At 37.1% G+C, this 13,678-nt stretch overlaps 1 protein-coding gene across 1 annotated transcript in view; it reads left to right on the forward strand.

The window, feature by feature from the left end:
• Window positions 1–4,760: 4,760 nt before the first annotated feature.
• LOC145222211 (orphan steroid hormone receptor 2-like) overlaps window positions 4,761–13,678 on the forward strand; it is a 28,657-nt gene continuing 19,739 nt past the window's right edge. Inside the window, exon 1 of the mRNA XM_080088279.1 lies at window positions 4,761–4,898. The gene's annotated coding sequence lies outside the window, so the exon portion shown is untranslated. The remainder of the gene's footprint in view (window positions 4,899–13,678) is intronic.

The following is a 13,678-nucleotide window of genomic DNA, read 5'->3' on the forward strand; positions in this document are numbered from 1 at the left end:
CATGAAGTATTGCTGTTTATGACGTCACCATCAATTTTGTAAGTACTGCACCCATGTCGCAGGCTGTGCAGCCTCGAGTTAGAGCAACTATATTGTTCGTTAATTAAGTTATTCAAAATGCAGTATTTGTAAGTAATGATGTTTTGGAAACGGTTAAAGTTTATTTGTACGTTTGCAATGCAGCAAAAACCAAAGTCCAACGGACTTGTAAAATATTCCACGCTGTCAGGATGAATGAAATGCGGCAATGAATAGAACAATTTCCAACCAAACATTCTGCACAATTTGTGTGAATCAACAATCAATGTTTTCAACACATGTTTGTAAGGACAAGCTGTTCTCAACTGTAAGCAACAATGCAGAAACGGGCGATATGAATTAAAATGGTTTGTGACATTATAATTTTCCACACGCCCAAATGGGAATTCATTTCCTGGCTATGACTATATAAGAAGTTGACCCCACCAGATTCAAACAGTAAGTTGCACAGTTTACTTGATAAACAGTGTAACTTGCAAAGATTTATACTGCAACGATTGCATTGTATTTATCAATTATGTGTTTTGTTACAGTTGAAACAAGCAATATGAACGGAGCAGTGCTGATAAGTTTGATTGTGTTTGCAATGCTGATGTTCACAGCTAATGCAGGCCTACTTAGCGACGGTACGTAATCATGCGATTTAAGCATTTTCATGTTCTAATTTATAGTTTTGATGCATACACGTACAAAACGACAAATTAGAGATCCAATGAGAAAAAAAGAGAGAAATTGCTTACCCTTGTTTTAGGTGTTCGTGACATTATGAAATCTGACAAGGGTCGCTACTACTACAAGGATGCTGCCGACAAAGGCCGCTACTACTACAAGGATGCTGCCGACAAGGGCCGCTACTACTACAAGGATGCTGCCGACAAGGGCCGCTAGATGAACAACCGAAACCTCTTTCGAAACAAGATTTACTTGTATTTGTTTTCGCTATTAATAAACGGAGTTGCATAGTCAATCATGGTTTTCAAGATATAAAAAAGTTTGTTCAAGTGTCAACAGACATGCTATCAAAATTCTAATATAGCAGTGTATAGGCCGGGGGTGGGGAACCTTTTTGTTTGTGAAGGCCACCAAACGGTTTATCGACACTCGTTCAGGCCGCACAGACTATTTCTCCGGTCAATGACAGTGGCATTTGTAGCAATGCGTACTTTTGACTTACAGAATGGTTGATGTGCTATATTGGACTTACTGTCCAAGCTAAATAAAATTCGTCACTACATTTCCACCTTCACTACAACATTCCGGATTTTATTAACATAGAAACCCACTTGTTTATCAATATCAATCTAATAGCAGCTTGTGACATCACAGACGAGTTTAAGACATTCGATTACGCGCAAACAATTGTTCTTTTGCAACACAAGTAAGATTGTAGAACCTTGGTCTCTTGGCAGTTCTACGGATATCGCTTTGTGTACCAGTACGCAAACATTTGACTCTAGATCAGCGGTTCTTAACCTTTTTTTGTCCACGCCCCCCTAAGGTGTTTGTCGGGCACTTCACGCCCCCCTGAAACAGACAAAAAACGACAGTTTTTTCGAACACATGCAGCAATGGAACTACAAGAAGTCTCCGTTGCCTATGTTGTAAACCAGGGATCACCTAATTACTGCCCAGGGGCGTTAAATGTGCAAACATTCATTACACATTTCAGTAATAATTTTACCTTGTCTAACAGGATTACAAGGCATAAGTATCATCCAAAATCAGTTTGTTACGTCACAGACAAAAGCAAAGAATAGTAATTGTGTGCGAATAATTGCCTTTTTAGTTCTTTGTGGTAGAATAAACGTGTATTAGTTGGTATGTGACAGTTTTGGATTTTTTATAATTTTAAAATTAAACAGCAATCTAAATACAAATAAGATCGTAGGAGACATGCAGACCCTTTGTGGTCTGGTCAAAATCGCCTCGCGAGTGCCAGTTTGGGAAAGGCTGCGTCAGAGCTTGTAACCCATGCGGCTCTCGAGCGTAATTATTAAAATGATCCGGTCCGCAGTTAAAAAAATTTGGTGAACCCTGTTCTAAACTGACAAACCAAAAACTTTGCCTTGTATGACATTATTCAAAATTTGTGTGACGCCATAAGGTATCGCATCATAATATTCGTTTCTTTTTTGAAAACGTGGTGCTCGCAAACAATACACACTTGCAAAGTTAATCTTAGGGGAGGTGAGTCTAAAGTTAAATAAATTTGGTTATTTAACTTTTGGCTCACGCCCCCCTAGGGCGAAATGCCACCATGGTCAAACCTTAATTGTATATGACAACTTTTCGCAAACACGTTTTCTAAAACATGGTATGTCCAATACCATCGTCGTTAACGCTGCGACGTTGCCAGAGAGAGGTATATGTTGCTGATTATTTCTGTTTAGTTTTTTGTGGTGCAGCCAAGTGTTGTATAAAAGGGTATTACTATGTTTACAGGTAAATAAGGTTTTAATGAGGTTATTTTTAAAGTTATTTTAAACAGTAGTATAAGAAGGCTTACCCAACCACATTCTGACCACCGGTTCGGACAATAAAAATACACAATGACAGCTTTAAGGGGAAAAATGTTGGTAGAGCTACCAAAAAAGAACTGCTATAGCCAGATAATGCCCAATGCAACCCCGAAGAACTAAGCTTTTTTCAGATATAAGTGTTAGTATTTTTGCATTGCCAGTGGTCTACATGTTTGGTAATGCAGGTTATCAAATAGTAACATTTGTTGAAAGAGGTTCAATTCAGTTTTGATTACAGTGGTAATTAGGGTTGAATTATACGGTTAACGGATAACCGGTTAACCGATTAACCGAAGAGTTTTTTGCTATCCGATATCCGGATATTTTTGTGTCGGTTAACCGGATAACAAAAGAATAGTGCTTCGTAAGCGTTTTATGTATTTTAACATAATTTTATATGACACACAGTTAATGTGCAGTGATAGATGCAACAGACGAATTTACGTTTATCCTAATTAATACGAATATTTACTTTGTTGTGCATATTCCCTACTGATGTTAAAATTCACGAGAGAATTTGAAGTCACACAAATAAAACTTTAAAGATTTTTTTCGAAAACAAACAAACTGCTCTCAATTTTAATATATAGGTAAGCAAAACACACACTTTGCATCTTTTAAAAAAAAAAATTAACCAGTTGATTAAAAATGTTTTCAAGCTTACAGCAAAAAATTCAGTGCTAAGGTCACCTAGTTTGGGGAAAGTACCCGCATACAGGTGCAATTTTTTCTTGCGGGTTGGGATTGATTGTACTGTAGTAAAGCTTGTAGAACACAAATTTTGTATGTAATCATGAATTATGAACACCAAACACCTTACGACAAAGTTAAACTGCTTTTGTAAATTATTTAATTTACTGTTAAATAAGTTCTGTTAAATGGCAATATTGTCAAAAATTAGTGCATGATTGGCGATTGCTCATATTCTTATTTTTTGTAATCTACAGTAATTTTTACATATATTCATTGCAAACAATAACACAAATTGGATTTTCCAGATTGCTTTCATAAGTTTTAGATTTAAACCATTATCATGAAACTGCCCATTCAAGTTGATGTAGAACATGGTCTGAGCTAAATTCAGTGCCGTGTCTAATTTTTGTCAAAATTTCAGTGCCGTATCTTTTTTACTTTTAGCGCAATAGCGATTGCTGTCTAGCTTCACTCTGGTGTCTGAGCTGTTGTTGTGAGTCTACAGGCAAAAATTGACAATACCAATTGGTACCAAATTCCGTTAACGGATGTGCTAGGCTTGAGGTCAACTAGTCAACAATATAAAAATCTTACATACAGTTATTTCTGTTCACAAAAAACTGACAACTGTTATGAGACTTTTTAGGCGCACAAATAAGGCAACGCGCATAAAAATAAGGAAACCATTTTACGTAGTAACAAGCTCGTATAACTTTGTAAGGCCAGATTTGACACTATGGAATGTTTTTTTTTTAATTAACATAGAGATGGGCAATTTAAAATAGTGAATAGAAATGATTTTAATCTAAGACATTTATATTGGATATCAAGAGTGGGCTTATTTTATGTTTGTATAAATTGTCAATTTAGTTGTGTACTTGCTTTTGTTTTGTTACAATTTAACCAACTACCCACAATGATTGTGCACAACATATGGGGGTGACATTTGTAAAAGAATTGGATTTGGTATTCTGAATTCAATTTATATTTGTACAAATGCTAGTATAGTAATCCAATTAAACTGTGCATTCCCTAATTACATGCATAACACCAAACTCAGTTTCTGTTTGTATAAAAACTGTTTTGTGTAATATCTCTCACAGCAAACCCTAGGTGTAGATAGATTTGCTTATACTTTGTATGTTTTGATTAAGAAAAAAATAATAAAAAGAAATTGTGAAAGATGGTAGAAGCAACTTAACATAGATGGTTAAACTTGTTTTTCTTACACAAAGGCAGAACTCCCAATCCTTTTGTAATATTCACTATTAAAATGGATTTGGCTGGTTATTGTTTGCTACAAAACAAAACACACCACAAATGAAGCACTGATCCAGTCTACAACATATTTAAATATCCCGGGTTGACAATAAAGATAATTTGCATTGAGTTGAAGTATAAATTTATTATCAAATTACCTTTGAACAATTTAAGGCACATGTCAGCTTTATTCTTTATTTTAAGAAATAGTGCGATAGTGAAAATACATGTTTTTATTTGTTTGCATAGTTTGGTCTTATGTTGATAAAATCCTACAATCTTGAATTTGATTTGCCTGTGAAATACTCATGTCAAAAAAAGATTTGATCAAACAACGTAAGGATTACATGTAATTCAGTCTAGATTGGAAACTACAAGCTGTTTAAGGTAAAGGTTTTTTTTTATTAATAATTTTGTTTAAATATTTTTTTCTTTAATACATATAGTTAACCGTTATTTAACAATAAAACCCACACCAAATTTTGTTTTATGAAAAAACAGTAAAGCCAAAAAACGGTCCAGTGTTGACTTTATTGATTTTGTTACTAATTGATGTTTGTGTATGTGGTAATATTTGGTTTGTATGCTGAAGCATAGGCAGATGACCAGACTACTAAAACCTAAACTTAAGTTGTATGCAAACTAGATTAGTTTATAATTGACACGATATACACACTTGAACCAGACTAAATATATACTGCAAATGAATACATATTTGCTAAACAAATTAATAAATGATCAATCAAAGTCTTTCTATTTTAGTTGTAAGTGAGGAATTTTAAAAGTGTATTTGTTGCTACCAGTTAGTGTAAGCTGTTTAAATTAGGCTTTTTTATCCAGTGATCCAAGTGGTACAGTAGGTGTTTGGCAAATTAATGTCATACTGTAGGAGTATATATACATTGTCTTTATATGTATATATTTACTTTTTAGTATATATATTGGTAAAATTTATTAACACAAAAACTTTTGTCTAACTAACTGTTGTTTAATTTGCCCTTTTTTAGTTGTATGATTTTTAAATACCCAACATCACACATATTTACAACTTACATCTTTAGCTAAATTTTGCTTAGGTAGGCCACATCAACTATCAATGTGTTCTAAATATATATGTGTATTTTTTATATATGTATGTTTTTTATACATATATTTTTGTAAAATCTTTACCAGATTAGAAAATAAAAGTTTGCAAACATTTAGTCTATAATGCAAAGACTTGTTTTATACAAATGTTGAACCACATGGAGCATAAAATTTTAAACTTTATGGATGAAAAAGTTGTATATATGTGTATATTTGTTTGTTAAATGGTATAGGTTTGGATTAGGTAATAGAGTATGTGTAAATTGTATGCAACCAAATAATATTTTTTCATCAAACAAGATAGTTGAATTACTTGGTCCTGTCAGAAAGTTGTACTGCCCAGTCTGAATTTTTGCTTAAGAGACAAATCTGGTACACAAACAATTGCTCTGCTCCTAGTGAGCTGTTGAAGCACTGTATACTACCTGTTGACCTTTTCAGTTTCATCCAGCCATGGATCAGGTCATTCGCATTTCGTAAATGCGTGATAAAATACCGCAATGGCCAATAGTTTGATGAACAGGGCTGCCACTCCAGACCAAAGCGGTCGGTATTAACTGTGAAAAAGCGGATCGTTCGGCCTTTGCGCTTTTCCTGCCGCCCTGACCCGGTTCAAAAGTTCCAGTCCGGTCAAATTCACGCGTTTGCGGCGGTATTCAGTAGGGAATCCATAAATACCGGGGCAGCCCTTTGATATGCCAGTTAGCACGCAATCCCTATAACCACGCGTCGTTTCTCCATTCCAACACGTTGTAACTTAACCTGTTGCGAATTCACTCCACTGCTCGCAGTGCTCGGTCGTGTTCAAAGATACTCAGGCAAAGAAGTATATAAATACGAGTAGTGCATATTTCAGTAAAAATGCAACGTGCTTTAATTCAAATAGGCCTCAACGCAGGTGCAAAACTGCAAAGTTAAAAAATATAATCAGGTTACTCAAGCCTGTTGTACCGTCGGTCACGTGACAAAATCGTCCACGCATGTAACCCAGGCCCATGTTGTTGACACTGCAGTCGAACGAGTGCATTTGTACTGCATGTTCTGAAAGTTGATTGATGACTCTGGTTGAAGCCTATTGAGGTTGAAAATTATCCAAGATCATGACATTTGTTGACGTCATGCGTCAAGTATATTCCCGATCTTTCTGTTTGCTTCGTGAAGTTTCTTGTTGTTGTTGGAAGTTAGCACAATCGGGTCAGACGGGGTTACCAGAAGTTTTGTTGCACTGTGGAGTGTTTGACACCCAGACACCCAGACAACCACCGAGTAGTCAAAGATCTCTAATTAGTTTCCTTTTTTCACTCGGTTTTGCAGCATTTCGTGCCAAACGTGCCGTGGTTATTTTCAACAAAGTACCTTGCAAAATATTTTCGAAGAAAAATTTGCACAAAAATGATTCGCGCTGGTAAGGGTTTACACCGCACAATATCTTTTCACATTTCTAAACTGTACTGAAACCGACCTTCCCGTTTAGTTTAGTTTACTTTCAGTCGAAGCGAACGAGCATTAATTTTTCATGTGCCAACATGACAAGCAAAAATACCGTCATCTTTTTGTAAAGAAAACAACCGCGAATCCACATCCTTTGGGGGCGCTCCGGTTCCAATACATTCATAAGGCAATTCGCGGCCGGCTTTGCAATTTTGGGGTATGGACCGCCCTGGGCTCTTCCCCTCATCAAACGGCTTTCCAAGAACCCTGGTTTCCTCACGAAAATGTCCTCTGTCGACATCACCAGCCATGTTGACCCGTGAGTCAACGCTTCGATTTCCCGAATTAGCCCAAGCCGCTGACCTTCTACGGTGACCTCTGCTTGACTCGTTACGTCAGAATGGGGCGCGCTCGCGGCGTACATGTGCGCTTCCGCCCCTTGGTAATAAAACTGGCGAGTTAAGGAACGTGGCCGTCTCAGGGTCGCAGCTTTGTAGTAACCGTGTAAATTTGTTGTTCGCTCTGTGCCAAACAATCACTCGATTTACCCCGTTCTAGGTTATTTTCGTCTCTGATTGCTGTTTAAGTAGCTGAGGTATTAATTTGCTCCTGTTTTTGTCTTTAATGTGATTTCTGTACTTGAATAAATTAGGTCGCGTTTTTTTGGCAACCTAGTAGTTGTCGAATTTTGGATTACAAAACAAAGATCATGTATGTAATTGAGTTGCCTTCACGTTTTGAGTATTTTAAGGTAATGATAACTTGACCAGTTAAACATTTAGTGTCGAACTTAACGAATGATGGGGAATGGCTTTCATTGTATGACATTTTCACTCTAACTGGTACAATCCGAACAATTTAATGTGACGACGTTGCATTTGGCAAGATGACGTCACGATGATGTCATTTTTTGGCTTGACCTTGTAGACTTGGGAAGGGCACGCTTTCCTAAAAAAATCGTGCTTGCTTTTGTCAACCGTCCGGTTTTACCTTTTACGTTCCTAAAATTCGTTGTCCGTGGGACTGAAGTTCAGAGAACATCTGTAAAATGCGACAGCCAGTTAAAGTGCTCGGTTTTTGGCACGTGCTTCGCCCCAATCACCTCCGATCGTCGGCAGCCAAGTGGCGAATTCGCACCAATCAGCGTCTCGTCCGGGCCCCCAACCTATTGTTAGCCAACTTCCAACTCGAATTAACACCTGTTTTGCGAAAGCACCAGCAATGTAGTGGATATTACGTCTTTCCTCTAACTAATATCTGATATTGATAATATAGTAAATTTCAGTTAATCCGGACCCGTTTGGACTAAAAAATTGTCCAAGTCTTACCACATTACAAATCATTTGTACCTCGAGTTTTGTCCGAATTAGGCGAAGATCCGTATGAACAGAATTCGGTATAACCGAGGTTTACTGTATTGACCAATTTCGTACTATATTGTTCAAATCACACATCTAAGCGATTAGTACATTGTTAAATATGCATAGACTCCCTAGCCTAGAGTGTTTTCTTTTAAGATCGCTTAAATCTTTTAAACCCCAATAATTAAGAAAAGCCACAAACGATTGTTATTTTTACTACCCATTTTGCATTTCTCATGGGTGTATAATACAATACAAGATTGTGTATCAAACTGACTGTTTAATGATTTTTGGCGTTCATCACCAAACAAGGATTTCAAAAGAATAAACTTGTTACTTTCGTAATTACAGACAGGGAGTGAGCATTTCTTGTATTTCAGATCAAGATTTACCTTTGACCTTTAGCGCAGGCTGCGTGCTGAACGCGTGAAATGGCCTTCGACGAATTCCCGCCAATGTCATGCCACGGGCGTGGATGACGCCGATCGTGTACCTACATCACTGCTCGTAACCTTTGCGCCTAAAACGCACCCACATAACCTGCTCGTCTGCCAGTGCACAAAAGGACGCTGACATTTTTTTGTCCTTTTTCAAAGGTTTAATCAAGACACACCTTGTTTTGTAGCATTTTATTAGCAATGGATCGGTTGCGAAGACTGTGTTATTATAACCTGACATTGAGATTTTCCAGGTAAATTTTGAGTTTTCAAATTATTTTTGACATTTTTGATTTCAACTTCCCGTGGAGGCCTATTCTGACCGAAAATCAATGTATCAAAGATAAATTTGTCAATAAGTTTTAGGCCTGTACTGATTGACGCTGGTTTGTTGAAATTTTGTTCAATTTCGATTTGTTTGTATCTCGTATTGTGCATGGTTCTCATTTTTATTCAAATTTCAGTTTTGTTTCTCTAAAATGGGTAAAACCTTTGGATGGTTAGGCTTTTTTTAAAAAGTACATAGTGGGCCTTTAGAAACTTTAATCTACAACTGTGTCGATTTTAACCTTTGTTTGGACGTAATAACGCCTAATTCTTGATTCAAAGAGGACTTTTCCATTATTTCTGGTCCTTCTCCAAAGGCTACGTTTCATTTTTATCTTCTACCATACGTTTAAGTTTCCCACGTTTTTTAAGACAACAATTTTCAAAATTTACTCATGTTATAAAGTAGGTACATGAAGTTGCGTGCCGCGTGATTTTTGTACCCGGTTGACCAAGCGTTTCACCCAAACGACTATATTTCCTAAAGTAAACGACTCAGGTGTATTATTTTTCCTTGACTGTTGCTTACAACTGACGCACCGTATTAGATGGAAAGCAATGTTAGGTTTTGTGTTGATAATTTAAAAAATGAAAATTTAACCCAACAATCGGTAAAACGGTAAATTGTTGTTTCAAATGCCATAAAAATAGGTGCGCCTAGGGTCGTATAGTTAACGTCTCCGCCGTATTTGTGCTTCGCTCGTGCGAGAATCGGTCTTTGGTGCAAAGGTTAACAAGTGCCCTATGGCCCACAACGCGTGAAAAACTTTGTTTACCGAACAAACGCAAGTGACATTCCACCTCAAAGTTATCAGATTGATTGTTACCGATATCAAGTACTATATTTGAACTTTTGACTGATAGTCTTAGCTTCCCAACTGTAGTTTTTTATATGGATTAGTTAAGCACATTGGTTTATCTGATGCGACAACACTGAAACGCACAAGCCGTAACACAAAGTTACAAACTATGAGTTAATGTAAACACCAAACCATGTCTATCTTTGACCAAATGAAAGTTGTCACTAGGATTGTGAATAATTACAAGTCACTTTCTACCGTCTTTGCGTTATTTGAGATTTTTTTTGAATTTTTTTTTGAATTTTTGAATTGTCTGAAACAGTTAAATGCACTTTATATTTTTCACAACAGCGACTGCATGCGTGCACATTGTTATTTAGATCGTATTTACGAAAACTAAAAATGTCTGGAATAACGTACAAAACACGAACAGTGAAGGACTAAAGTTTTTTGTTTCTTTTTCTTGATCAAATTAAAAGGCGCGTGAATGGAAAACATATGTTCCTTGGCTTAGTGTTTGCTTAAAATAATAGCTATTACACCCTTAACCCAAACAGTTGGCAAAATACCAAGTTAATGTCGATTTGCTTGAACACAAAACTACTGTTAACATCGTCCAATATGGCCACTTAGGTATAGGCCTTCTGTTAATACGGAATGCTATAATTCGTAGAGGGTGGGCGACCTTGTTGGGTTAGAATTAGACCATATCGCCTCAATACAATATACGCGGGCATAAAAAAGTAGGAAAAAAACATGAGCATAAATATTTTTACAGAAGGGGATCATGTTCACCAATTTTTTTTTGTACTTTCAGAATTTTTTAAACCGAAATTTATAATGTATTTTGGATTTACATTTGCCTTAGTCATGCAGTTATAAAAGCAAGTTGTTTGAACACTGTCTGGCCACTTTAACTGTTCCTTTCCGACCCTTGAATTTATTTGTGTTCAAACGACTCTGACTTTCTCGACACCGGGGTCACAGTCAAGCATCCTTCAAGGCTCCATAAGCCATGCCCCGTCTATCCGCTCTTAGCCTGTCTTCTCTCAGTTGGTTAGTCTGTGGTTGCATTGCCCTGAAATTAACCCCTTGCTCTATAATACAATAATTCACATAAAAATTGTTTGTGTTTTGGTCCGTAGAAGCTAGCGGATTTTTATACTCATTTTGCATTTAATTTTTTTTAAATTAGGTTGACTTACAGTAGGTTAGGCTTTAGTTTTGTTTTGACTGGACGTTAATTAAGTTAAAAACGCTTGTACTTGTAATTTAAACTTAAAACTAGAATCTCCCAGCTCGTTGCTAGGTGGTCGAAGATTATAATGAACCTTTATGTCTATTGATTTAAGTTTATCATAGAGATATATTATTCTATTTGAATAAGATACTAATGATGCTGTAAAGGCGAAATATATGTACAGTGTCTTAAAATCCTAACGACTAATGATCTAATATTTTTCATGAACTTAGTTCCACCGGAAACTAGCATAATCAAATTAAATGACATTATTGTTAACAAATTTGTGATGGCAAAGACATTAATCGACATGCAACCCCTAAAACGCGAAATCGTAGCGCACAGTCATAAAGCTTAACGTAGCAGTTGCCAGTTACTACCTCATAATTTTTTGACCTTTTAACAAAAACTGTCAGTTTTTGGCTCCAACATGACCCCTGCATGGAAAATCCCATTTTATGTTTATTTACCTACCCTGCTTCAAAATTATTTCCGGTCGTTGCCGTTTTTTACTCCGATACATATTTTCACTATGACGTAATCGCCCTGTAGTGACGTCACAATTGACCGAGGCGTGTACTTTGGCCCGGAGATGGTGCGGTTTTCGCTGACGCATTCTCATTATGTGATGTCTGGGGATGGAGCTGTTAACAACCTTGGGAGAAATGACCTCGGGGTCAAACGTGAAAAAGCCTTTCAGGTCACTGGGTTACCACGCTTCCTTTCAAAACAGCAGACAGTTTGACTTTACTGTGTACGATGTGGTTGTTATAACCTCAGTTTTTACGACAGGAAATTGTGTCATGATGTTAAAGGGTGTGATTTGTTAGTTGAATATCAATGAATCAGTTCGACTGTGTGTGTCAGTATGATATACAGGTATAGATTAGATATCTTTTTACAAAAATTAGGTTTGATCAAGCTTTAAACGCACAAATTTAGGTTAGTTTGTGAAAACCGAGTCGTTGCAAGATTTGCGTTGAATTCTGAGAAACGTTTTAGAAACAGTTTGTGCGAAAACAAGCCACGAATCGAAAAGAATATGTTAAACTTTTAGTGACCATTTCGTTAGCTAAAACGTGTTTCGAGCTGCTGAAACAGTGGGTTAGGTGACACTTTATCTATTCTATGGCGGGAGCAAAGTCCGTGCGAAAACACATTGCCACTAAAAGCACCAAAGTTGCGCCATTATAGTGTTACAACGTGTTCGTGACCAATTTCTAGCATAACCAACCTAACTGGCATGCAAATTGAAAGTTGTTTTTGTGCGCTCACTCTGCCAAAGGTCATCATCGGAACACGCCGCGTGGTTTTAAAATAAGCACTACACTACATGCTCGTGATGTAGAGGTCGTTAGTACATGGCCTAGTGTCAGAGAGAGGATGCAACCCGAAGCTTGTACTGTGTAGCTGTCAACGCAGTGACAAACAGCGTTCCGACCTTCTGTTTAAGCGTGATTGGCACTTGAGCTACGTTTCGGTGTTATGCAATGGTGAAAGTAGCGTTAGGGGATCTTGTGGTTGGTTTACAAGAACACCCGAGAAACCAAGCAACAATTTTTGCCACTATTTAGGTGTTATGAAACCTCGGTTGAAGAGGTTAGGCTTAATATATGTACAATTGTTGCGTCTTTTATCCACTTATCAAAACAGTATTTGACTAAAACTACGGGAATATCTGTCTAATATGAAGCATACACACTGAGAGCATGAAAACATTCATTTTGTTGACATGTTCATCTCAAACATGGAGTTTAAGAAATACTTTGAACTCTCGCTTAATTTAAAAAACAACCAGCGTATGTTTTGATTGGGGCATTATTTTCAAAGTCTGTCGTGCGCCGAGCCGGACAAACGCATCAAACGCTTGATAGACATCGAAAATTGCCTGTTTTATTGTCTGCCTGCCTTTCGAAATCGATTTGACCCCGCCATGGCCTTTCGCATGCGGTATGGCTAAAGGTTGACGAGGCCTTGTCTCTCCTGTGCCTTTTTTCGTCTAGCAGAGGTTAGACGGTCGCCTGTATTGATTCTGCTTGGGTTAAACACATTTCTAGCTGGGTTAAACACATACCGCTGCCATGTTTGGAAGGTCATGTTTCGGTCGCGTTGCGTTTAGCGAGGGAGAGATAGAAAGATTGAAGTGACACGCTGATGTACCTGTTTGTGCTCTAAAATCCAAGGCAGTGTTTAATGCAACGTCAGGCAATGACCATTTTTAGACCCGCGAAGGTTTTTGTTGTTTTCGCGTATTGTTTGTTTTGATATATATATATATACATTAATTTTAAAATAGCCCACAGTCTGGGGGTAATTTTTAGTTTTTTACGTCTTTCTTTATAAACGTTATTTCGATTTTTGAGTGAAGGTTCCCTTAATTTACCGTTAGCACCAAAGTTAAATTTGATTGGCTTTAAAATTGTTGAATGATGAATGTGTAAGATTTTGTTAGTAATTGAGAAGTTTTGTGTATCACTTAAGAGGA

Source organism: Phallusia mammillata, chromosome 4, assembly GCF_965637545.1.
Source record: "Phallusia mammillata chromosome 4, kaPhaMamm4.hap1.1, whole genome shotgun sequence".
Lineage (NCBI taxonomy): Eukaryota > Metazoa > Chordata > Ascidiacea > Phlebobranchia > Ascidiidae > Phallusia > Phallusia mammillata.